Here is a 25155-nt window from a genome sequence, read left to right on the forward strand (position 1 = left end):
CTGGGTGAGCCACTCTTTGTCATTCTTTCCTTAGTGTGTTTTAATGACTTTAGCCTCTCTTAAAATTTACAATTAGCATAATGATTTCTTTACTAGTTCTTCTCGCTACTGTTTACATATCCTTATTAAATAAAGTTTCATTTTTCTTACAGCTGTTTTTAACCAAAACTTTTATCATTAGAATTTTGTTTCACCTAGAGGTAACAAATTTTCTCTGAAAGCAGTTCTACATGCTCTCTCTTTCTCTGACTTCTGTAATCTGTTGAGATTACCTGCTATGAATCTGTGACTATTTCTCAATGTTCTTTTTGCTCTGTCATTGAATTCATTTTCTTTCAATTTTGGGCATCTGCAATTTTTTTGTTCGCTTGTTTCATAGCCTGTACTATTCCTGACATTAATTCTAGGTACAATGGGTAGAGTTATTTATTTCATTTTTGAAGATTAATTATTTTGACAGAAATAACACACTTTACAGTATAGTTAGACTGGATAAAACCAAAATATTTATTTCAATAATTTAACAAATATAAATGGCATGATTTTTACTCATTCAGTCTTCATAGCAAGCCTGTGAGATATATGCAATTATTATCCTTTTTTTTTTCAGATGAGATAACTGAAGCTCAGAGAGCTTGCATGAATTGCTCAAGATAACACAGCTAGAAAGTAGAACTGAGATTTGATCCCAGGAATGTAAAATTCATGCTCTTAAGCACTATGCAATGCATGCCCTCTCAGTTAAATAAATAACTCATCTTAAGGAGAAACTTCATAGAGCAAATTTACCATTCATAAATACTTGTTAATGATGTTACAGCACTATTTTATCAGAAATATTTGCCATCAACAATATAAGTGGAAATTATTCCTTTGTTATTGTGTGTTCAATGATATAAATAATAAAAATATAATAATAATAATATATAACAAACTTAGAGGCTAAAACAACACACATTTATTTTTTCATGTTCTCCATGGGTCAAAGTGCAGGCACTTTTTTTTTTAACATCTTTATTGGGGTATAATTGCTTTACAATGGTGTGTTAGATTCTGCCTGATAACAAATTGAATCAGTTATACATATACATATGTTCCCAAATCTCTTCCCTCTTGCATCTCCCTCCCTCCCACCCTCCCTGCAGTCACAAAGCACCGAGCCGATATCCCTGTGCCATGCGGCTGCTTCCCACTAGCTATCTACCTTACATTTGTTAGTGTGTATATGTCCATGACTCTCTCTCGCCCTGTCACAGCTCACCCTTCCCCCTCCCCATATCCTCAAGTCCGTTCTCCAGTAGGTCTGTGTCTTTATTCCTGTCTTACCCCTAGGTTCTTCATGACATTTTTTTTTCTTCTTAAATTCCATATATATGTGTTAGCATATGGTATTTGTCTTTTTCTTTCTGACTTACTTCACTCTGTATGACAGACTCTAGGTCTATCCACCTCATTACAAATAGCTCAATTTTGTTTCTTTTTATGGCTGAGTAATATTCCATTGTATGTATGTCCCACATCTTCTTTATCCATTCATCCGATGATGGAGTGCAGGCACAATTTATCTGGCTCCTCTGCTCAGGGTCTCACAAAGCTGCAATCAAGGTGTTAGCTGGGCTATGTGCTCATCTAGATTCTCAAATTGAGAACTGCTTTGTAGTTCTCTCAGGCTGCTGGCAAAATCCAACCTCTTGCAATTATTGAACTGAGGTCTCCACATTTTTGCTAACTGCCAGGTCCTCTATGCTACCCTCCATTCCTTGCCATGTGACCCTTTCAATAGGAAGTTTACAACATGTATGTTTGCTTCATAAAATAATCATGGGGGTGATTTCCCATCACCTTTGCTGTATAAAATAACCTAATCAAAAGTGTGACATTCTTTTGCCTTTGCCATATTCTATTGGTTAGAATCAACTCACTGGTCCCACCTTGTAGTCAAGAAAAGATTTCACAAATTCCTGGGTACCAGAAGGTGGGAAAACATTGTGGCATTCCACTGCCTGCTACAATCATTATGACCATTTTAAATACTGATACCAAATAATTCTATACCTTGGTTTGAATTAAGATGAAGAATTTGGGGGATAGTAACCCCCTTTCATGATACCTTTTCAATCTGAGTGACCAGCTGCAAACTTTTTAACATTCTTTGGAGAGGCCAACATCATAACTTTTGTATATTAGTGTATATCATTGGTACAGGATTGATCAGATTTCCTCAGTCTTACAGCCCTAATTTTCAAGTACCCACTCATCAATTTATCCAATGACGAGAACATTTCCTCCTGAAGCGCTGTTCCTCTGTCAGTCTTCCAAGTGACAGAGCTAAAGGGAATAGTGATTACAGTTACTTCATAGCATACTGGAAACAAGAAACTGTAAGCAGAATATATTTCAACTTTGATTGCTTTATTGATGGTTGCTCAGTGATCGACCTACATGCAATTGATCTGGGCAACCCCACAGAACTCAGTCTATGCATTTAATTGAGATTTTAGTGAATAAAACCTAATGTATTGAGCATGATTTAAGGGGAAAAAAAGGATCCTTCTTGAACCTGTCCCCTATTAAATTTGAACAGTTCATGATGCTACTTAAGTTACTTTTCATGCCACTCACTTTTAACTATGCCTCTACCCATAGGGCTATGATAGCTTCAGATTTAAATTCCAGCTGTATATTTTTTTCTATTTATAACAGCTTAAGAAACTCTTACAAGTCTAGGATTAAGAGAGTTTGAAAGTAGCTATTGAGATACTACAATTAAAAATTAGGTAAAAAAATATTTTCTGTGTGGAAAGACACACATGGCAAAATAACAAGAATATGTATTATTCTTATACATATCTTATACATCTTATACAATATGTATATCTTATACAATATGTATATCTTATACAATATGTATATTCTTATACATATCTTGTATATACATATACATATACAAGAATATGTATTATATGTATTAAATAAATTATATTTCTTTGACAATGAAATTAATACAGGTACATAAGAATATGGAATTCAGGGCAGTTAAAAAATATGAATATGATTCTTTGTTGCATCTTTTGCAAGGATGAAGACTGTTCTCAGGATTAAGACTGTCCACATTCCAGATGATGTCTACATCACTCTGAAGGGATGCACAATTCCAGAGGCACCCTGTGGAAGGACTTCAATCACATCAATGTAGAACTCAGTCTCCTTGGAAAGAAAAAGAAGAGGCTCCAGGCTACAAAGGGTGGGGAAATAGAAAGCAACTCGTTTCCATCTGCACTATCTGTAGTCATGTACAGAACATGACCAAGGGTGTTGGTCTATTCTAAGATGAGGTCTGTGCATGCCAATTTCACCATCAATGTTGTTCTTCAGGAGAATGGGTATCTTGCTGAAATCCAAAATTTCTTTGGCAAAGAATACATCTACTGGACTTGGATGAAGCAGGAGCTGCTTGTTCGGTATCTCATGCCCAAAAAGATGAGTTGATTTTTTTTTTTTTAGGATGAGTTAATTCTTGAAGGAAACAACACTGAACTTCTATTAAATTTAACTGCTTTGATTCAGCAAACCCCAACAGTTAAAAGAAAAGATATCAGATAAATTTTGGATGGTATCTACATTTCTGAAAACGGAACAGTTCAGCAGGGTTATAAATAAAATCTAAGTTTTCCAGCTACAGAAACAGCAAGATGTCAGATAATTCCTCAGACTTATTTGTAATATTTTAAAGATGCAAGAAAAGCCATGTATTGAAAAAAAATACTAATGTGTTTATGCTATACTCATACATTTAATGCTTAATATATTATTAAACACAGCCTGAGGCAAAAGTTCTGCTCTAAAGATTAGAAAGGCCATTTCAGGGAGCAAAAATATCCAGTGACTAAGCTGACTTTGTGCAATTACATGTTCAATCATCAGTTGGCATAACATTTTATTTATTTATTTACTTATTTTTAACATCTTTATTGGATTATAATTGCTTTACAATGGTGTGTTAGTTTCTGCTTTATAACAAAGTGAATCAGTTATACATACACATATGTTACCATATCTCTTCCCTCTTGCGTCTCCCTCCCTCTCACCCTCCCTATCCCACCCCTCTAGGTAGTCACAAAGCACTGAGCTGATCTCCCTGTACTATGTGGCTGCTTCCCACTAGTTATCTATTTTACGTGGCATAACATTTTAAAAAATGTGATACTACTTCAAGTGTGTGACAGAGACTGCTTGATAATGATTCGTACAGAGATGGATTTTTTTTTTTTTTTACAGGATGCTTAGGGCCTAAAATTTACTGCTTGTTCTTTAGTCTGGGGACTTCAGCCTGTGGTCTCAGTGGTATCCTTGATGATAAAGACAAAGAAAAATCACATCAATATACTTTGTGTTTCACAAAGAGTTTACTTATTAGATCTTCAAAATGAGTCTAGAAAGGCATTTATTTACTGTCTATTTAAAAAAATAAATTCGGGGCACCCAGAATTTGAAGATATAACCCAGTTTCCATGAATCCAGACATGATATTTTTTAAGAGAACATAAAAATTAAAATGGTTATCACCCAAAAGATTTCAAGAATCACATCTCAATATTGTGTTAAGACATGTGGCACCATAATTTTGGAATTCTAGACATTTTGGAATCCTAAAAATTGAGTTAAAATTATGGTTTCACTGTTTATCAGATCTGGCAAATTAGGATTGTTTCTTGGCATTTCTATGTCTTAAATGCATCCTCTGCCAAATGAATAATAGAATATATATATAATACAATATAGATGTACTTATTAAGATAGACTATTTATACAATTCATATGGTTGTTCCAATTTTAAAACAAAGAATAGTTGCTCAAAAAAAACTTCAATGCAAGTGAGTTAGTAAACAGACCTCGCATTAATTGTAATCCACTGTAACATGGAAAGGTACACTTCTAGAATGTTGTGCTTGGATTATAGCATTATTAAAGCCAGATCATATCACTTTGAAATCTAGAAAATTTATCCTACAAACTGTATTGCACTTAGCTGAAGGACAATATTCATACCTTTTGATTGCTTTACTCCCAGTAAGATCTACCATGATGTTCTACTTATGGTGATTTAGAGAATGACGTCTGTGTGGTAACTCTATTTGTAACTAATTGAGGAACTACCAAATGGTTTTCAACAAAGGTAGCATCTTTTTACATTCCTACCAGCAATATATAAGTGTTTCAATTTCTCCACATCTTCACCAACACTTGTTATCTTCTGTTTATTGATTATAGCTATTTTAGTAGATGTGAAGTGGTATCTCATTGTGATTTTGATTTGCATTTCCCTAATGGTTAATGACTTCAAGCATTGTTTCATGTGCCTATTGACCATCCATATATAGATATAGATATAGATATAGATGAAATGTCTTTTCAAATACTTTGTCAATTTTTTTTTTTTTTTTTTTTTTTTTTTTTTGCGGAACGTGGGTCTCTGACTGTTGTGGCCTCTCCCGTTGTGGAGCACAGGCTCCGGACGCGCAGGCTCAGTGGCCATGGCTCATGGGCCTAGCCACTCCGCGGCATGTGGGATCTTCCCAGACCGGGGCACGAACCCGTGTCCCCTGCATCGGCAGGCGGACTCCCAACCACTGCGCCACCAGGGAAGCCCAACTTTGTCAATTTTTAAATTAGATTATTTTATCTTTTTATGGTTGAATTCTAAAGATTCTTACGCACCCCAGACATTAATTTCTTATCAAATATATGATTTATATATACTTTTTTTTTTGTATTCTATAGTTTGTCATTTCACTTTCCTGATACTGCCCTTTGATATATAAAAGTTTTTGACTTTGATAAGTTCAATTTGTCTATTTTTTTTCTATTTTTGCTTGTACTTTTGCTGTCACATCTAAGAAACCGTTGGCTATTTCAAACTCACGAAGATTTACACCTATATTTTCTCCTATGAGTTTTATAGTTTTTTTTAAACTATTTTACTTTAAGTTAATTTGTACATTCTGCATGAAATAAGGATCCAAATTCATTCTTTTACATGTGGATTTCTGATGATTCTAGCACCATTTGTTGAAAAGGCTTTCCTTCCCTGCCTTGAATGTTCTTGGCACTGTTTTCTTACATAAAATGTCAATAAATATGTATTTATTTCTACATCCCCAATTCAATTCTATTGTTCTGTGTGCCCATACTTATGCTAATACCACATGTCTTAATTATCAAGGCTATGTGGTAAATTGAAGATTTTTTTTGGCTATTCTGGCAAACTTACTAATCCATATGAATTTTAGAATAAGCATGTCTATTTAAAAAGAAGTCATTGGCATATTTTAAAATAAATGTATTTACTTATTGGCTGCATTGGGTCTTTGTTGCTATGCACGTGCTTTTCTCTAGTTGCAGTGAGTGGGGTCTACTCTTTGTTGTAGTGCGGTGGCTTCTCCTGTTGTGGAGCATGGGCTCTAGGCACCTGGGCTTCAGTAGTTGTGGCATGTGGGCTCAGTAGTTGTGGCTCACAGGCTCTAGAAAGCAGGCTCAGTAGTTTTGTGGTGCACGGGCTTAGTTGCTCCACAGCATTTGGAATCTTCCTGGAGCAGGGCTCGAACCCGTGTCCCCTGCCTTGGCAGGCAGATTCTTAACATCTGTGCCACCAGGGAAGTCCCTCATTGGTATTTTGATAGGGATTATGTTGAATCTATACATCAGTTTGGAGAGTATTTCCATCTTAACTGCATTAAGTCTTCTAATCCATGAACACAGATGTCATTCTATTTATTTAGGTTTTCTTTAATTTATTTCAACAAATTTCTGTATGTATCATTGCATACATCTTGAACTTTGGATAAATTCATTCCTAAGCATTTTATCTTTGATAATATTTTTATTCAAGCTGTTTTCTTGATTCCACTTTCAGTTGTTCATTGTGAGTATATAAAATACTGTGCATCTTTGTATACTGATCTTATAGCCTGGAATCTGGCTGTCTTCATTTATTGTCTCTAACTGTATGGTGTGTGTGTGTGTTTGTATGTGTGTGTGTGTTTCTTAGCATTTTCTCTATAAGACTATGACATCTGTGAAAAGAGATAATTTATTTCTTCCTTTTCCATCTGGATGCCTTTTATTTCATTTTCTTCCCTAATTGCCTTGGCTAGAACCACCAATACAATGTTGAATAGAAATAACAAGAGCAGGCATCCTTGTGTTGTTCTTGATCTTAGGGAGAAAGTTTTCACTCTTTCATCATTAAGTGTAATGTCAGCTGTGGATTTATCATTGGTGAATTTGACTGTGTAGCAGAACTAAACCTCTATTCCTAGTTTGCTGAGTGTTTTTATGATGAAAGGATGTTAGTCTTGTCAAATGAGTTTTCTGCATCTATTGAGACGGTTAAGTTTCTTCAATTGTTTTTGTTCTTTATTTTATTAATACAGTTTATTACATTGATTAATTTTTGTATATTATACCAACCTTATATTTCTGGAATAAATCCCATTTGGGTACGCTATATAATCCTTTTAATATGCAGCTGGATTCAATCTGCTAGTATTTTGTCAAAAAGTTTTGCATCTATATGCATAAGTGATATTGTGCTGTAGCTTCTTTTCTTCTAATGTCTTTGCCAGGTTTTGATATCATGGTAACACTGGCCTCATAGGATGAGTAAGGAATTCTCTCGTCTTCTATTTTTTAAGAGTTTGTGAAGAATTGATGCAAATTCTTCTTTAAATATTTAATAGAATTCACAAACAAAGCCATTTCTACTTGAACACTTTTGGGGGAATTTTATTTTTTTAGTTTTTATTTTTTGTAAATGCAAGCTCTTTACTTGTTAGGAGCCTATTCAGATTTTCTATTTCTTCTTGTGTCAGTTTTGGTAGTTTGTGTCTTTCTAGGAATTTGTCCATTTTAATAAGGTTATCTAATTTGTTGGCATATTACTGTTCATTGTTCACCTAAATTCTTTTTTTTTTAATTTGTACATTGGCTAGTAACATCCCCTCTTATATTTTTTTATTTTAGTAATTTAAAATTTTTTTATTTGATCAGTCTAGATATAGTTGGCCAGTTTTGTTGATCTTTACAAAGAAACAACTTTTGACTTTATTGATATTCTCTGCTGTCTATTGACCTGTCTTCTTGTCTATTGCTTGTTGATCACCATACTGCATTTTTCATTATAGTTGTATTTTAGATACTTTCTTTTAGTTCTTCAGACATGGTTTCCTTTAGCTCCTTAACCACATTTTAAATAGTTGATTAAAGTCTTTGTCTAACAATTTCAACATGACTACCTCAGGGAGAGTTTCTATTTATTCTGTCCTATCTCCAATGTTTGTTTTCATCACTGCTTATTGTAGTTGCTGTCTTTCCTAACTTTTCAGGACTGATTCTGTAAACTATGTATTCCTTGTCATTTGTGGCCACTGAGGTTTCTCCTTGGTTATCTTAGTGGTTAGAGATTTCCTTAAATTTCTGAAATTAATAAATCTCTCCATTTTATTGAGATGTCTGTGTGCATGCCATGGCATGCTTTTATCACTCTGTCTTGGCCTTTAATTTCTGCTTATGCAGAGTTTCAAGATCATTTGTAAGTGAGATATTAGGGCCTTCTCAAGTCTTTCCTAGGCATCTACACAGGTCCATAAATGTGCATGGCATTCTAGACCCCCAGCAATACATCAGAGCTTATCAAAGGCTTTATGATATCTTATATAGACTAAACTGTGTTCCTCCACAATTCACATGTTGAAGCCCTACCCCCCTATATGATTGTATCCAGAGATAGGCTCTTTGGAAAGTAAAGTTAAATCAGGTCATAAGGGTGGGGTCCTAATTTGGTAAGAATGTGGGCTTCTAAGAAAAATAAGAGAGAGAAATAAAGATCTCTCTCGCTCTCTCTCTTTGCCATATGAGGACATAGTGAGAAAGTGGCTTTCTGCAAGCCAAGAAGAGCATTCTCAATGGAAACCAACCATGCTGGCACCTGAATCTTAAACTTCAAGCCTCTAGAACTGTGAGGAAAAAAACAAAAATTTCTTTTGTTTAAGATACCTAGTCTATGTTATTTTATTAGGGTAACAACTTATTCTGCAGCTTTTCCTTTTAAGCTTTTTTGAGCAGTCTATTATTTGGCCCAAATTTTATCCTTTACCTGCAGAAACTGAAACATTAAAATACTTACCTATAATTATTTTTTAAAAAATGAACTCAGAAGAAACTTTAGTACTGCATGAGTTTGAGTCATGTTTAAAAAGACAGACTTTTCAAGTGGAGTATTTCCAGGGAATGGACAAATAATAATTTCATTTTTGTTTCAGAATGAGGTTTTGAAAAAGCTGGAGCTTTGTGCTTTTCCTTTTGGTACTTCCTTTTAGTTGACTTGTTATTTTACAAGTCTATTCCTGAGCTGGATAGAAGGGAACAGAGCTAAAGCAAGCTAAAATACTATAAAGCTCACTGTTAATATCAACATTCAGCAGTTTTTAAAATAAGTGTTGCTGCAAGCATTTGGTTAATTTTCATAGTTTTGAAAAAGTTAATTCTGACAGTTTTTGACAGATTTTTTCATTGTTTTTTTCTTTTTTTCTTTTTTTTTTTTTACAGCAGTTCCTTGTTATCTATTTTAAATGCAGCAGTGTGTACATATCAATCCCAAACTCCCAATCTATCCTTCCCCACCACCTTTCCCTCCTGTTACCATAAATTCATTCTCTAAGTCTGTGAGTCTCTTTCTGTTTTGTAAATAAGTTCATTTGTATCATTTTTTTTTGGTTCTGCATATAAGCAATATCATATGATATTTGTCTTTTTCTGTCTGACTTACTTCACTTAGTATGAAAATCTCCAAGTCCATCCATGTTGTTGCAAATGGCATTATTTTATTCTTTTTAATGGCTTTGTATTCCATTGTATATATGTACCACATCTTCTTTATCCATTCATCTGTCAATGTACATTTAGATTGCTTCCATGTCTTGGCTATTGTAAATAGTGCTGCAATGAACATTGGGGTGCATGTATCCTTTTGAACCATGTTTTTCTCTGGATATATGCCCAGGAGTAGTATTGCTCGATCATATGGTAGCTCTATTCTTAGTTTTTTTTAAAAGAACTTCCATACTGTTCTCCATAGTGGTTGTTCCAATTTAAATTCCCAGCATCAGTGTGGAGGGTTCTTTTCTCCACACCCTTTCCAGCATTTATTGTTTGTACATTTTTGATGATGGCCATTCTGACTTGTGTGAGGTGATATCTCATCGTAGTTTTGATTTGCATTTCTCTAATAATTAGCGATGTTTGAGCATCTTTTCATGTGCCTCTTGGTCATTTGTATGTCTTCTTTGGAAAACTGTTTATTTAAATCCTCCACCCATTTTTTTGATTGGATTGTTTGTTTTTTGGTTATTGAGCCACATGAGTTCTTTGTAAATTTTGGGGACTAATCCCTTGTCAGTCACATCTTTTGCAAATATTTTCTATGGTTCTGTGGGTTGTTTTTTTGTTTTGTTTGTGGTTTCCCTTGCTGTACAAAAGCTTTTGAGTTTAATTAGGTCTCATTTCTTTATTTTTGTTTTTATTTCCATTACTCTGGGAGAATTGAAGAAGATATTGCTGTGATTTATGTTAAAGAGTGTTCTGCCTATGTTTTCCTCTAAGAGTTTTATAGTATCCCATCTTACATTTAGGTCTTTAATCCATTCTGAGTTTATTTTTGTGTATGGTATTAAAGAATGTTCTTGTTTCTTTTTTGGTTTTTTTTTCAGTATGCGGGTCTTTCATTGTTGTGGCCTCTCCTGTTGCAGAGCACAGGCTCTGAATGCACAGGCTCAACAGCCATGGCTCACAGGCCTAGCTGCTTTGCAGCAAGTGGGATCCTCCCAGACCAGGGCATGAACCCGTGTCCCCTGCATCGGCAGGAGAACTCTCAACCACTGAGCCACCAGGGAAGCCCCCTTGTTTCATTTTTTTACATGTAGCTGCCCAGTTTTCCCAGCACCATTTATTGAAGAGACTGTCTTTTCTCCATTGTATAATCTTGCCTCCTTTGTCATAGATTAATTGACCATAGTTTAAGGAGGGTCAAATTTTCAGAGGTCCTTATATCACCATTTTTGCTTATGAAATTCTGTTATTTATTTTTTAATGTGTTCCTAATATTTCAAGATCTAGAATTCCAGTTTCTCCATAAAATTTGGAAATCTAACAGTACTGTGCCTATAATATCAGAAGGTTAAGGAAAGTATGGTGATAACTGAGCTGTGCCTTTTATTTTATTACATTTATTCTTTGTTAACTGTATCTCTCCAGCCCTCCTTTTGTTATTCAGCTCGTCCCTGTCGGTTCTGAACAATCACCATAAATTATTGCTGGAATATATTAAGTGATATTATATTGTAATAAGTAATATTATAATGAACTCACTTTTCTAGGACAAAAATCAAAATTTTCAAAAAATGACATTCTCCCTTTTGAATATTATTAGGGAATGTAAAAACATATATATTTAGAAGTATATGTAAATTTGTCTAAAATTAAAAGATAGTTTTTTTAAATCCCTTTTCTCTCTTTTTTTACCATCTGGCTCTCATGCAGGTCTGTAATCTAAATTCAAACAACCTGTTTCTTTTGAAAAATCTTAACCAAATAATTTAATTTAAAATGATCCTAGATTTGTAGTGCCTCCAGATAGTCAAATGATAGCAAAAAATCCTTTCCAGAGTAACTCTACTTTAACATATGCTCACCATATTTCTACAGATTCTCTAAAGAATATGACCTCATAGTCAAAAATCACAAATCAGCTAAGGAAATGAAGCAAATGATTTACAGCTAATAAAATAAACTTGATATCAAAATTTGATATTAAAATGCTTATATTTTAATTATCAAGCATGGCTATAAAGCAATAAGTTAAATATATTTATAAAAATAAGAAATGTGTGAATATCTAAATAAGAAATAAATATGCATATTTAAAAATAAAAAAGAAAAGAAATTTGATTATAAATTCTTAAAGTGGAAATATAAATATATATCCACACATGCATTTACATATATATGTATATGTAATTGTTGAAATTATCAAAAGATAAGTAAGCAGCAGATTAGAAACAGAAAAAGTATTAATTAGAGTAAAAGGATTAATGAAATGGTTTTTAGATTTAAAGAATGTAACAAATTTCAGGATGGAAAGATACAAAACATGATAGGAGCTGAAGACACATGCATGTTCAAAAGAATAGAAAAAATGTAAATTAAATCAGAGTTCTGAAAAATAAAAGCAATGAAGAAACAATATTGAAAGAACTATTAGCCAAGAAATTTCCAGAATTGTTGAGCAACACTAATTCTTAGACCTAGCCAACTAAGCAAATCAATAAAAAAGAATTCCTAATTATAATTCCAATAAGGGTAAATATAATAAATCCATACCTAGGCACAATATAGTTAAACCACAGAACACTAATTACAAATAAATTGTCTGTGAAGCATCTAGAAAACACACACACAACACATACAGTTGACCTACAAATTTAAACAAGACTTCAGAGGAAATTTTCTGCTTTACAACTAATTTTACATCATTCCTTTTATTCTAATAAAATATCCATAATACATGTTTCCTGTGAATTATTTTTTGTAATCTTTTTCAATAAATCCAGTTAATCAGGATCAGCATACATCTATTTAGTGACAAAGTATTCATAAGACTGCATTAGATTCCATTTATATATGGAATAAATGAAGATATTTTCTATGAAGATTTTATAATCCAGTAAGGACAAAAGATGACCAAAATATATTGATAAACATCTTAAGTTGTATGCTTTGTTTATAAAGCCTCAGAAATTGACTGCATAAATTTAACAAAAATAGAATTTATCAGAATGTTTAAGGAGAAATTATACAATGTAAGAGAAAGTTGAAGAACCATTTAATGGATAAGACCCATGTTGATTTCAGGAATCAAGGTAGGTTTATTGTATTGGTTTTCTATGGCTGGCTGCTGTAACAAATTACTACAAACACATTGGCTTAAAAAAACACTAATGTATTATCGTACAGTTCTGTGATTTTGGGAGTCTGAAATGGGACTCACTGAGCTAAAATCCATAGGTCAGCAGGGCTCCATTCCCTTCCAAGGCTCTGGGGGAGAATTCTTTCCCTTACATTTTCAACTTTAAGAGGCTACATATGCTCCTTAACTTAGGCCTCTTCCTCCATCTTCAAAGCCAGCAACCTCAGATTCCTTTCCACACTCTCACTCTCCAGATCTTCCCTCTTCATCCTTCCTCTCCCACCATTTTTTTCCGGTACGCGGGTCTCTCACTGTTGTGGCCTACTCCCTTTGCGGAGCACAGGCTCCAGACGCCTAGGCTCAGCGGCCATGGCTCACGGACCCAGCCGCTCCGCGCACGTGGGATCTTCCCAGACCGGGGCACGAACCCACGTCCCCCTGCATCAGCAGGTGAACTCCCAACCACTGTGCCACCAGGGAAGCCCCTTCCTCTGCCACCTTTAAAGACACTTGTGATTACATCGGGCCCACCTGGTTAACTTTTCACAGGTTCTGAAGATTAGGACATGAATATCTTTTGTTTTGGGGGAGCAGGAGGGGTGTTTATTCTACCTGCCACACTTAACAGTATTGTCAGCTATTTACTGGAATGAGTTAGCTCTTTATTTTTCTGTCTCTCCACTAAAGATTCAAAATTTTAGAAGAGAAAGTACCAATAGCCCAGATTGGGTCATTACATCCAGTATTTGGGTATAGCATGGAGTCATCATTCCCATCAATTCTGTGCTAAATGAGAGAACTCCTCGAAAGTATATTGAGGGTCTGCTACCAGAGGAGCCAGAGGAACGAATGCAAGAAGCCATGGAATAACAAATGTCCAATATAATTAGTAAAAAGAAATCACACTGGCAAACACAGCACATGGAAACATATAACATAGTCAGTAGTATTGATACTTATTTTCCAAGACATGTTCCTCAGTATGTTAGGAGATCCATGACTGCATATAAAGAAGAAAAATATAATTGTTTCATCATCATAGAATTCTGAGAACTACTATAAGTATATCCTTTTCTTTGATATTTATTAAATAAACCAACAAACTAGAGCACTGTAAAATTTGTATTAAAATAACTTGAACACAGTTTTTCCTAACCTATTTCAGTAAGGAAACTTTTGTTTCCAGATTTCTTTCTTAATTCCAGTGAAAGACCCAAGAGCATACATGTTTTGGGAAAGAATTCCTTAGAGCAACTTTGAGTGCTGCTGAATGATAAAACATCAGCCTATTGGTAGTACAAGAAAACTCTGAAAATTAATATTGTACATTTAAAGTAAAACACTTTCTCCAAGCTATTTCAGCTGAGGTGAGCAAATGTAGTATCATGAAGGAATGGAATAGTTTCACTGAAAATATGGCCTATAAGCAAAAATGATTATGCTACTTAATTTAGTATTATTTAGAAGATATTTTTTCTTTTACATAACTACATAAGAGCAAATGTCACCCTATTTAATTGATGCTAAACATATCTTTTAAGGTTCTTAGTTCTGAGTTCTCAGTGATATATATATATATATATATATATATATATATATATATCATTAAGATTCCCTCATCCTCATTCTGGCCATAAAATATATAAATTCTAACAGTGAAATGTAGTTATACTGTATCCTTTTACATTAACAAAACTTTCCTTAACATTGATTTAATTTGCATTTGTTGGATGTCCGATTTACTTTTTAGCCTTTGGAAATAGATGTAGCAGGGAGGAAGCTGGAAGGCAAGTTCAAGAGGCATGAGATGGTAATTTCAGTCCATTTCATTAATCTACATTGCCTCCTACTGTTTAGTAAGGTGAAGACAATATGAGGTTTTCAATTCCTTTTTTTTTTTTTTTTTTTTTGCGGTACGTGGGCCTCTCACTGTTGTGGCCTCTCCCGTTGCGGAACACAGGCTCAGCATCCATGGCTCACAGGCCCAGCCGCTCCGAAGCATGTGGGATCTTCCCAGACTGGGGCACGAACCCGTGTCCCCTGCATCGGCAGGCAGACTCTCAACCACTGCACCACCAGGGAAGCCCTCAATTCCTCTTTTGACATTAGTTTGTCAAGTATTTATGGTGTACAAGCTATGCATAAGACATTATGTTTTTTTTTATGTTATGGATACACTAATAACATACAGTCTCAGCCATGAAGTAGGTTAGACCCTCAAGGGACAGATAGAAGAGTGAAGAGACAATTTTAAAACAAAACATAAAAGAGATAAAAAGTGTTATGAAGTTTCAATAGCAAAAGCAGAATTTTCTTTGTTGGGGATTGTGGTGCTTAAGACAAATTTTTTGAAGGAAGTGTTCAGTGAGTTGGAGTTTAACCAGTAAGAAGCTCAGAGTGTAGGAATTTTTTTTTTTTTTAAAACTTCAAGTTTGACTTGCTAGTGGATAAAGAGCAAAGAAAAAGAAAAACAATATGGATGTTGAGGGAAAAGTTGTAGTCCATGTAGCAGGAATATCAGATGCATGAAAGCTTGAGAGTAAAGGCTGTAAAAGCTGGTTAACTTCACGGAATCCTGAACTTTCAGTGTGCAGCTGACAAGTTGTTAAAGAATAGGGAAGTATTGAAGATCATTGAACAGAGAAGTGGCATAATCAGTAGTATGCTTTTGAAAGATTAACCTGGGACTTTGGTGGGAGGGCAGGTGAACAATGGAAGGAAGTAGAAGAAAGTCAAACTAGAACTTATCTAGTCAAGAGATCATCTGACCTAGAATGTTATAATGATGAGAAAATAAAACTAATGGAAGCTGAGAGAGGTACAGTTGAGATTAACTGAATAAATAGAATAAACAAGGGACTGGATTTGATAAGGCAAGAGAGAAGAGATAATGGGGCTGCCTAGGAGTGACAGCAAAGTTTTGAGCTAAAGAATTGGGAAACTGATATTCTTTCATTAAAGTAGGGAAATTCGGAAATGTTGATGGTTTATTGGGGAAGCAGATGACTGTTCTGGATATGTTGAGATAATTGTTTTATTGTGTTTAAAATGTGTATCAAATAAAATTAAATGATTAAGGTAGCAAACAGAGAAGGAATAGATATGCTGAGTTAAGGTTCTCTAAGGTCACTGAGTCATGAGAAAATTGCAGAAGTCCTAACTTATGTAAGTTTTATACATCAAAATTTTAGATTGTAATCTCTATAAGAACCATAAAAATAATAATAAAGATATGAAACTAGCAAGTCATAAGAAAAAATTGTTTTACAAATAAGTAGACAAGAATTAAGATATAAAGGTAATAAAAAATGATATACAGGCATTTAAGTATTTAGGGTTGAAGTGCACGGTAGTATACAACAATCTTTGATATGCCTACAAAATGAAATAAATTGATGACTAGAATGATAAATGAAAAGATATATAAATATGTAATAAGCTAAGCTTTGCAACATGAGAGAAAGTTAGATGCTACACTTAAGCCCAAATATGTCATAATTACAAAAATTTGTTTTAAATAATTAATTAAAAGCAAATATTGTCAAACTGAGTTTGAAAGGGAATAAAACAAAAAAAAAACAATTCTGCTTACAACTTGCTTTAAATATGAAGACACAGAAGAAAAATAAAAAAGCAAAGGAACTGAACAATGTTAACCAAAAGAAAACCCATGTGGCTATACTATTATCAGACAAATAGAATTTAAGGTAACACTACTAAGATGAAGAGATATACCTGAACATGATATAAGGGTTATTGACCAACATATGTAAAATTTTAAATCTGTGTGTACCTAATAACATAATGTCAAAATATATAAATCAAATGGGCAGAAACCAAAAGGGGAACTATTCAAATTCACAATGATATTGGAAGATTTTAACCTATTTTTACTGCCAAATATATTCTCATGAGATATAACGGGCACAGTGATTTCTGATTTGCAAGTGTCTTGACAATGGAGGCATGAAGTTTACAGAGCTTAAGAAGGAACTCCCCTCTTTCAGCCATGACACTGCACCTTACAGTGCCAACATTTCTTTTTCTGTTTCCTTTTTTTTTTTTAATAAAATAGCTATGTTCAGGTAAATTGATCTTCCTTTGGCTTTGCTAAAGGACTAGGCCTGGCTAAGAAGTGTTTTTTTCTTTATTAAAAACATCTACCAGCTGCATAGCACAGGGAGATCAGCTCGGCTTTGTGACCACCTAGAGGGGTGGGATAGGGAGGGTGGGAGGGAGACGCAAGAGGGAGGGGATATGGGGATATATGTATACATATAGCTGATTCACTTTGTTATACAGCAGAAACTAACAACATTATAAAGCAATTGTACTCCAATAAAGATGTAAAACAATAAAAATTAAAAAATAAAAACACCTGCCAGACTTAAGTCCACTGCTGGTGGTTGAGCAAGGTAGTCATTATAATAGTCAATGTTTAGTCATTTGTGTTAGATGACATTTGCATTTTGGTTTCTGCGCACCCAGATACGTTAGGTAAGTGTTCATGCATGAATAAGTTGAAAAGGGAAATCCTTACAGAATAAGAGTCATAGAAAGTACGTTTCTCCTTTCTGTCTATGAAAAGCATGGGCTGAAATATGCTGGCACAACAGCAAAAGATAATCAGAAAGAATATTCCTTGCTAAGTAACAAGGCGCATGGGCTTAGTTGCTCTGCGGCATGTGGGATCTTCCCGGACCAGAGTTCGAACCCATGTCCCTTGCAATGGCAGGCAGATTCTTAGCCACTGCACCACCAGAGAAGTCCCAACAAACTATTTCTTATTTTTCCATCTCAAGTCCTCTCATATCCTGTGTCTAGAAGTCCTTTAACTCACCATAATCTACAATCCATTGATCTAATTTTATTTTCACTGTACCTCACCTCCTTAAATATCCTCTTTTGCATTGTCTAACTTAAATTTCATTGCCAGACATTAAAATCTCTTTCTTGTACACACTCTTGTCTCTTTTGTCCCCTCATGTTTTGTTATTTTCCATTGACCAAAACACAACTAGTTAAATCTAACTCTTTGCCCAATCCTTGTATATATCCATGTAACTGAATGTGGTTGAGAAAAACACACAAGCACAATTTGTGGCCCCTGTATTCATAACCACAGACCTCAACCTCCAGTGCTTCCTTAATGCTACCAGTCACTCAAAATATATTCCTATAGTTATTTTGCTCTCCTAACTCTCCTAGAAAAGTTTTTTTCTTTCCTTAAACTATAAAGTGCATATAACAACAAGGACCTACTGTATAGCACAGGAACTGTATTCAATACCTTGTAAGAAATATAATGGAAAAGAATCTGAAATATATATAACTGAATCACTTTGTTATACACCTGAAGCTAACATAAAATTGTAAATCAACTATACTTCAATAAAAAAGGATAAATAGAATAAAATGCAAACAAATCACCTGGGAATCTTAGTAAAGTCCAGATTTTGATTCAGTAAACTTGAGGAGGAACATGAAATTCTGCATTTCTAACTCCCAGTAATGCTGATACTGCTTTTTCTTAGACCATACCATTAGAAAGAGGTTCTAGAAGATTATTCCTACGTTCTTCTCTCTCCTAAACCCCAAGTCTCCTTCCCATCCTTACTTTCAGTTAATGATCCTGCTTCTCCCTTCACCGAAGCAATCAAAAGATAAAGTTGACAGTCTCACCACCATACTTTCCTACATAACAGCCTCCCTATCTTTACAGTTTGATTTGACATCAGTCAACTATGTGTGATCCTAATGCAGGCCAATATCTTCTGTGGAGCAGAGATACCACTTCCTCTTGTCTGTTAAAGGACATTTTTTCCTCAGAACTTGCCTCCTTTTTTTCCTACATTGTTGAGTTTTCATGTTCTTCTGTTGTGTTAAGTGTAGGTACAGATAAGAAGTATCTGGCAATTCTCACTTAAGCCCACTCCAAACTTTTGCCACCATCACACCACTGAAACTGCTTCTGTCAAATTACCAATAAAGGCCATGTAGCTAAATCCAGTGATCAATGTTAGTCAATATATTGCTTGAACTGTCTTTGTATTTGACAAATTTTATCAGTCTTTTCACTCAGTTCCCAGGATATTTGTTTCATCTTGTTTTGTTTTCTTGTCTCGTTGGGCACTCAATTTCTTTTTTAAATTCCTAATCTTCTCCTTGACCACTTAATATTGACTGTGAGGTCTTAATCCTTTGTTCTCTCCTTTCTCCTCTTCCCTCCTCTGTGATCCCCTCACCTTTCTTTTTCTTCTATTCCTTTGTATTCTCTATTTTATCTACATTCATATTCATATAATTTCATGACTTTAAATTTCATCTACATTTCTAACTGTATATCTCCAACTCACAACTTGCTCTTGAATTGCAGGTCCTTGTAACTGCCACTGGTTATCTCCAAATAAAGGTCTAACAAATATCTCAACCTAACATTTTCAAAGAAAAACTCTTGAACTTCCCACTCTGCCAAATTTGCTTGATCTCCAGTTTTATACACCTTATTCAACGGCAAATCCATCCTTGTAGATACCTTTTGTTCATGCTGAATTGCTCACACCCTAATCCAATCTGTCAGTAATTTTGTTGTATTAATGTCCAAGATTTATCTAGAAGCTGAGCACTTCTTACCACATCTACCAAAGCCAACCTTTGGTCTAAGTCACCATCTTTTCTCAAATTGACTACTGAAATAGCCTCCGAATTTGTCTCTTTCTACCTGCAAGCCAGAAATATCTTTTAAAGAAGAAAGTCCAATTCTCTGCTCAAAACTCTACAACAGCTCTCAATCTTCATTTAAAGTGAAAGCCAGAGATTTTACAATAACCTACATGGTTCTACTTGATCTCCCTACCCCTCTTATATGAAACTCTGATAAATCTCATTTCCTACAATCCACCCTCTCTCTCCCCTGACACCCCAGACAGCTATTCAGCCACACTTCTCTCTCTTGCCCCTGCTCCAACACATTAGGCATGTTCCTAGGAACATTAGGACGCTGTACTCATTTTCCTGTACCTGGAAAGTTCTGTCTTAGATTGAAACATTGTTCAGTCCCACTACTTCCTTTAAGTCTTTTCAAGTAAGCCTGATCTCTTTACTTAATAATAAAAACTTTCCTCCCATACCTCCACCCCTCACCCCTTCCCTTTTCCTCATATTGCTAGGGTTTTGTTGTTTTGTTGTTGTTTTGATTACACCAATTATCATGATCTATACCATAAAATTTATTTCTTTATTACAGTCATTTTTTATTGTCAAACTAAAACTTAAGCTCCATGGTTCTAAGTTACTTGCTTTTTTACTACTGATATAACCCAGGTGTATAAAACAGTGTCTAGAAGATAGCAGAACTCAACAAATATTACTTAATTGAATGTTGAAGAAAGAATTATGTAGGGGAATAATAGGATGCCGTGTTAGATTATAAGAGGGAAAGAATTCCTAGACATTTGATCTGTCAATGCTTATTGCATTACCTGAAATGTCAGTTTCTTTTTCCCCTGGCAACACATGGAAAACATTTTGAAAATTGATTTCTGCATTCCTTGCATAAATACTGCAGTTCCAGCATTTCACAAATCTTTGAATCCTGTTTTAGAGCTCCAACTAGCATAGCTGTTAATTTCTTGGTATTTACCTGTTCATTTACAAATCAAAGTAATAATTTAACTTAAAACACAGGAGAATAACCTCTTCAGACACTTAACGATGCCAAAGGCAGGTTACTGCCTTTTTAACACCATCACAACATACAATACAAATGGAATTACGAGGAGACCACTTTCCATTCAATTACCAGTGCACCTATTGCTTGGTCTTTGAAGCAGCACTTTGCATTTTAAAAAGGTCTGTTTAGTTAAGTAACATAATTTATTTAAGAAGGTTTTAAAAATACACATGGCATCTATCTTTTCAGAAGGTACAGCATTGCATGTAACCGCAATTATAAACAAATCAACCAATTAAATTCCTACAACTGAAACAAAAGCAGCTTACTTGTAAGAATTCATCAGAAAATTCATTTGCATAGGCTTCACTGAAGAGGGAGAGCCATTCTGCCCAAAATAAAGTGCACTGTCTGCTTTCAAGCATTTAACACATTAATATCTCCAAAAAATTTACAAATTTGTGGTCCAAGTTCCAAACAGATATGCACAGTTGAGGGCCTGCCGGCAAACTTAGGTGTTTTGAGATTGTTTATGAGGCAGCACTTCAAGTTTGGAAAGATCACATTGGCCTTTATAGCATGCTGTGTGTGCAAATAGGTTTCTTGTTCAAGCTTCTGCAAAAAACTATGGCAAAGCTGCCTGCAAAGTTGTTTCTAATAAGACAGCTTAAATGTGTTGCCGCATAGGTATTTCTGATCTAACTTTACAAGCTTTCTAAAGGATGTTGCATAAAGAATCAAAGAATCTGCCAGCAGTTGAGATGCAACCTCAGGAAATGTCAAAGGCAAATTTCAGCCTAATGTTCTGGTGAAACAGGGACATAACCAGAGAAGTGAAATCCATGTGTGTTGTTTCAAAGGATCCTCTCATAGCCTGGTTCTGTGCTTAAGGGAGAGACAAGTGACCAGAATCCCTGGGGTTTTCTCTTTAGTGTGAGTGTCTGCCTTGTCAGTATTCTTCCAGGGACAATGACAGGTTTGTGAGTAGAACCTGCATCATAAAACTCAACCAGGGTTCTTAGCCACAGGAAATCCCCTGATGAAAGCTGAGCCAGAGGCAAACACTCACACAGGCTTTCCCCTCTCTCACAACACTAACAATTTTCCAGAAGATACTAAATTAAAACAACATTAAGTAGGGGAAAAAAAGTGACAGAATTGTCTGATCCACACACGACGTGCTCCAAAACAGGGCAGGACAGACTCAGTTACTGTGTTTTACTGATAGTGGAAAAATAAGGATTGGGGGTGGATGGTGGATGATAAACATTCTTCAGATATTTTTTTCAACATCTTCATGAAGGCTATTTGACCACATGATTGGGGAGCTCCAGAAGACACCCCAGTAACTACACTAGCTAAATTCTGGAGTGGCTAGCTAAATTCAGTGTGTCGTGTCCAAAGAATATCTGGGTCTTGAATGGCAATTACCTAATGCCCATGATGATAAACTTATAGAGGAAGTCTTGGTGTAACTGCAAGATGTTATTTTCTTAAACTTTTAATTAAGTAAAATGAAGTTACTGTTAACTGACAACAGTGACACATATATTCCTTTGACAAGCAGCTGTTAACTGCAAAGACGAAAAGATTACTGAAGAAAAAAGCAATTTTCTAATCAACTTAAAGGAAAACACATCATCCTTGAAACAACTTCCAAACATGAATTCTCATTCAAAATCAAATTTCTGTTTTACTACGATAACGGCTTATTTTGAAGAATTAAACACCATCGTTACGTGCATGGTCATTTCTTCCCTGACCTGAGATTTATTCTTTTCTTTCTTCCAAGCTTACCCTGCAATTATCTGGCTTTGGACTCGACTCTGTGTGTTTATAATTGCATATAAAATAATATTATGCTTCTATACATAAGACATAATACCTAGTATTATACATTACCAATTTTTTCCTTAAATGTTGATCAGAGCTTGCCAGGGATGCAGAAGGCCTTGGTTCCATCTAGACAAGGGATTTGCCAGGTGGGTTGCTTTTGAAAAGTCATTTAAATTTCCAGAACATCAGAGTTTTTGTCTGTAAAATAAAGGGAATGGGAAAGGTGAGATCTCACATTGATTCTTAACAGAATATCTTGTTATTCTGTGATCATGCCTAGTCTAAAGTTCCCTAAGAGAACAGGGTAGTTATTTGAAGATGAGTATTTGAAGATTTATACAGATCTGAGTCACCACATCATTGCTTTATGCCTAGATAGTACTAAATGATAGTGATAGTCACCACATCACTGTATTACACCTAGAGAGTATTAAACTTTTTTTTCACTAATGCTTTCTTATAACAACTCTGAATGGAACATAGGAGAATCATTACAATTATGGGTTTTGTTTATTTTTTAGTGAGAAAAACAAAATGCAAAGTTAAGAATTTTCAATCTCCCATCAAGTGTTCCATGCATACACTCTGTTTCAAATATGTAAGCAACAACCCATTTTCCCTAAAAATAAGCACAAATAGCCTCTAGGATCATCATGTATCATTTTTGAAATATACAGGATATTTTTGCATCTTGGATACACTCTCAAGTGCAGTTCACTGCCTCACCATATAGAAGCAAAATAGTTATTTTTTGTTTTAATGCACAAAAAAAAAACCCCTGTGAATCATAAAGGATGTGGGATTTTGTCATAAAAAAATGCCAGGTATTTGTTTAACATATATATGTGTTATGTTAGGTCAATATATACATTTGAATGAGGTATGTTATGCTGCAGTAATAAACATCAAAATCTCAGTGGTTTTTGCATGAGTCCATCAGTGGAGGCTACACATTGTTCTCCAACATCTTTACTCAGAGACCCATGATGTTGGTGTAGCTTCAATATAGATTATACCTAGGATCATGTGAGAATAATGAGGGTATGGAAAAGTATACATCGGCCCTTAAATTTCTGCCAAGAAGTGATAAGCACTCTTCTGCTCACATCTTATTAATCTAAACAAGTCATATAACTATGCTTGAGTTCCACAGAGTTGTGTTATGTATTCAACCTGCAGGGAAAGATAAAAATACATATGTAAGGTAAAGAGAAAGACAACCTGCCATAGATATTTTCCAGAGTAAGTTGATATATTTAAAGAGATGGTAAAGATTACTGAGGTAACTAGTTATTATATACAATTTAAACAATAGAGGTGTCAAATTATAAAACCAGATGTCAAACAAATAAATTAAGGAAATTCAAAAATCTGCTTCTCAACAAAAATATTGAGAACACTGGCATAATTGTTCAAAATCAACCTTTTAAAAACTCTGGAAATCAACCAAAATCTTGTAACAATCCAAGAAGAGTATATTTGAGAAAATTGGCTAAATCTCAATGAAAAGAGCAAGTCTTGGGACATTTTAACTTGCCACAAATCTTTCCATACTTCCCCTCAATGTATTTTTGGTATCCTTGAAAATTAACAGGCTTACAATTACAGTATCTATAAAACCCAGCAGCCTAGCAACTCAGCAGTCACTACAGGAAACAGACTAGGGTTGGAGCTCCTCAGAAGTCCCATGTGCAAGGGAGAATCATTATTTGACAAAGCAGGAAGGTCTCTGAGAAGCTCTCCTCTCGAGGTTGTCTGTACTGACATGACTCAGTGTAAGTTCTCAGCATAAAGACTAATATTCAAGGCATTTTTCAAAAATAATCATTGGCAATTCTTAATATCACAGAAATCTGAAGCAGCAACATCAGTTTGAGATAATAAGGGACTCACCAAAAATCTTAAAAGGACAAATTGGGGAAAAATGTGTCCATGGTGGACTTTGAAAAACTCTAATATATTTCTTAAAATTTAAAGGTCACACACATATGCAGGACTGTGTACCTGCCCAGAAAATACATAAGAAGGCCCTAATGTCTCACCTTTAGCTGTTTTTGAACAAAACGTGAAGGCTAAGGAAGAGTTGCAAACTGCCTGGTCTGTCCTCAGCAAGATTCAATGGATAAGGATTGAATGGATAAGGTTGGATTGAATGGATAAGATTCAATGGATAAGGATATTTCTGTCTAATAAAAGCTAACCGCTAAGATAACTCAGCAAAAATTTCAGTGGCTGCATCTGAAAAATAATGCAGACTATATAAATATAGTCCAAACAAACACAAAAAACAATGGCATATCAATAAAAACAATCTATGAAGAGGTGGGTAAATCTGATCTTTAGAGATGCCACAGTATATTATTCAAAATGTCTGTTTTCGTTAAAAAATTATGAGACACACAAAGAAGCAGAAAAGTATGGCCCATACATGGGAAAAGATACTGTTAATAGAAACTGTCCCTGCAGAAGCTCAGATATTGAACTTAAGAAAGACTTTAAATCAGCTATTATAAATATGTTAAAAGAACTAAAGAAAACTATGTCTAAAAAACCAAAAGTCAGTATGAGAATAAAGTCTCACAAAATAGAGAATAACCATGAACCGATAGCAATTATAAAAAAAAAG

General features: G+C 34.7%; 1 pseudogene across 1 annotated transcript; it reads left to right on the plus strand.

The window, feature by feature from the left end:
- The first annotated feature begins 3079 nt into the window (after positions 1–3079).
- On the plus strand, positions 3080–3831 carry LOC309966836 (large ribosomal subunit protein uL6-like; annotated as a pseudogene). Its single transcript has one exon. The product of its transcript is annotated as a large ribosomal subunit protein uL6-like (transcript).
- Positions 3832–25155: the final 21324 nt, after the last annotated feature.

Source organism: Leucopleurus acutus, assembly GCF_964270905.1.
Source record: "Leucopleurus acutus genome assembly, chromosome: 1".
Taxonomy (NCBI): Eukaryota; Metazoa; Chordata; class Mammalia; order Artiodactyla; family Delphinidae; genus Leucopleurus; species Leucopleurus acutus.